Source organism: Agrilus planipennis, unplaced genomic scaffold (assembly GCF_000699045.2).
Source record: "Agrilus planipennis isolate EAB-ADULT unplaced genomic scaffold, Apla_2.0 scaffold326, whole genome shotgun sequence".
Taxonomy (NCBI): Eukaryota; Metazoa; Arthropoda; class Insecta; order Coleoptera; family Buprestidae; genus Agrilus; species Agrilus planipennis.
In genome coordinates, this window is record NW_020440158.1 from 1 (window position 1) to 3304 (window position 3304).

Here is a 3304-nt window from a genome sequence, read left to right on the forward strand (position 1 = left end):
TGTTACGAAAACGTTGGTAAAGTAATGAAGTAGGTATCTACTTGCCTGAAATTTAATGGTTCTCCTCGTCATAATAAACTATTACGTTTCTTTCGCTTTTTTATTTTGCAATTTATAACAAATTTCCAGTAGCAGAAATGTACCCACTTAATTACAAAATACTTATCCAAAAATTGTACTTTAATAAATTTGGAGGAGTTAAGGAAAAATGCATGTATGATGCGGTCAGTAAACGAAATCGGTTAATCCGAGTAATAGCCTGTTAATATGCGTTCTGTCCATTTTATTTTTACTTCTTAAGGGTTATGGTTGAGAAGATTGTTCTGATTAAATTTTGCATGAGGAGAATGTTCTTAATTCAACCATTATGATAAAACCTTCAAGAGACGAAAGACATGGATAGAACACGTATAAACCGGGTGTAATCCTTAGACAAAAATTTTCAGTCTCCGAGAGTCTTTCAGCGTCTCTGAGAGCGTCTCTCACAGTCTCTCAGTTATTGCCTAGGTGTTTTTATGGATCTCTCACAGTCTCTGTATGAGAGACTCGAACGATAAAATTGTTAATTCAGAGATTCGAGTCTCTCACAGAGAGACTGAATGAATAAAACTGAAAAATTGAGAGACTCGAGTTTCTCGTAGAAAGACTGGGATCTCTGAACTTAGAAAATTTTAACCATCTCTGTCGAGACACCACTTATTGAGAGATTCGTCTCTCGTTCAGAAACTGGATACGAAATAAGAATCTCTCTATGAGCGACTCGAGTTCAGAGACGCTAAACAGTTTTTTTGACAGTCTCTCTCAGCGACACCAGAGATACTCGATGAGACACGGAGACTCGAGTCTCACTTTCAGAGACTCTGAGAGACTGAACATTTTTATCTTGGGATGCATATTAGTCTTAACACATGATACACGTATTAAAAGTTTTATTAATTACCAATCTAAGCCAAAAAAAACGAAACCGACATTAATTCCTATATGTAGAACAAGGTTTTCTTTTTCGTTTTCAATTTACTTTGAGAATGCTCTGTACTTTATCATACCTATCACGAAAATAAATTTTTAACAGAGGTGTAGCGTAAATTTCTGCCAACCGGGGCGAAGCCTAAATTTGCAGCCCTGCCTATTTTCTTTCTTTTATTTACCATACTTGTCTATGTTCATCCCTATTATAAAGTGAACCGTTAGGGTTTGACCACTCGACTTTTACCTTTTGCTATTTTGGCTATCTAAAAATGCCGTTTTTACATTTAGATACAGGACAGGTCATGGAATTTTTTCAAACTTAAACAGTAATCCTTGTTACATATTATCTACAAATTATTACAAATTCATATAAATACTAAGAAATTAGGGCATCTACCATCGACCTGATTCTATCTACTACCAAAAAAATATTTTTGCCGCGTCTACTTTTGCGTCGCCCTGGGCCCATGGCTCCCTTTGCACCCCTCACACGCCACTGGTTTCTAATTATGTTTATTCTCTAACGTAACGTCACCAAGTTGAAAATGTTACGATTGAGGTTTAGTATATATGTATAATAGCTTAATTTAATTTTTCAATTGTGTCGATATCAGCTAATGAAAATGCAACAATACCTACCATACAAACTTTAATAATTTTTCATTGTATTTTCCTTCATAAATTACCCGGAACGCAATTATTTATTAGTACCTGCAATACCTTTTCGGTACCATTACTATTGTGAAAAAAAGATTTCTTCTAACTGTAAGTAAACGAATGTAAATTTATATATATGTAGTACATAATAGTTCCAATACTTAATCAATTCGCAACAAATCTACCCTGTCAAATCATTTATTATTTTGTTTAAATAAATAGTAACTCTTGCGTGCTGTAAATTCCTTTGCGTCCTTGGCATATCCATTTCTATTTGGAAATACATGCTTTCTAGAGCTAATAGTAGCAGCGGTGTTTCGTTTTTAGCTGTGCTACGTATGAAATTCTTTTTTATTCATAACAAGGTTTTACCCTAGGTGTCGTTCGTATTGATGTTCTAAATACGTGTCAACTTTTTTTCTGAATAAAAAGTACCCTATGTCCTTTTCGGTACCCCTAAGAATGTATGTACAAAATTTCATAATAGATTTTAGCCGCGGCTTAGCTCGTGTTGATATCCTTAATACATGATTAAGTTCATCGACGACTACAGAAAACTAATTTTTCTATCCTAATCCTAATCTTGGGAACTGTTTGTTTTTTTTTTTGGATAAAAGGGACCCTATGTTCTCATCGGTATCTCTGACAATGTGGGTACAAAATTTCATAGTAAGTTTTACCTGTGGCTTCTCTCGCGGGGATGTTCTAAATATGTGTCAATGACGATCGCATAAAACTAATTTATCTACCTCTCATGGAACAGTACCTTTTTCTGGATAGAATGTACCCTATGTCCTTTTCTGCACCCCTAACCATGTGTGTTTAAAATTACATGATGATCGGTAGTTAGGGAGTGAAATGATATTAGTTAAGATAATCGTTCATGACGATTACAGTGACTTGACAAGAATAGTATGGCAGCATACCAAATGCCAAAAAAACTATTTTTTTTTGTACCTACATTACATACTCATTAAAAATCATTCATTAGTGGTAACAGGCATATCATAAGTGTGAGAAATGCATACAATAGTGTAATTTGAATTGCAATGTGCAATTAAAAATTACACAAAGGTATAACGAGAGTTTAAAAGTCTCTTAATATTCTCGTATTGTAACTTGTTAATTGTAAACCGTACAGGTATAATACATACCATATGATCTTGAGAAACGATGCAAGTTGGTTTAGTTAACTTTGCTTATACCTATGGCAAAGGAGGACAAGGTCTGTATTAATAACACAAATACTTATATACACAAAATTTATGCACAATGTCTCCTATAAAGGAAGTTTATAACTGAAACTACAAGTCGTCCTTCTTTTCCATGGTATGCTTGCCCAGAAATGGTATATATATTTATTTCAGTATCTGTACAGGTTACCAAATATTTAGCCGCCAGTCTTAATTATTTATTAGTAATCTGTCCTTAAAGGTACTGGTACTATAGCTGGTTAAACGTTATTGGGATCCGTCAAACGGGCATACACCATCTGGTGGCAAAATTTATAACTCGAATGAGGGAAAAGTTTACATAGGAACTGTGCACGCAAATTGTAAAATTGTTTATTAAAATAATAAAACACGTTAAAAAAGTAAAAATTTTTTTGATGATGGAGTCGACGAAGTTTTCTTCTAAAGTTAAATCAAATAAAAAGTTAATATGTTCAGTGAAAAGC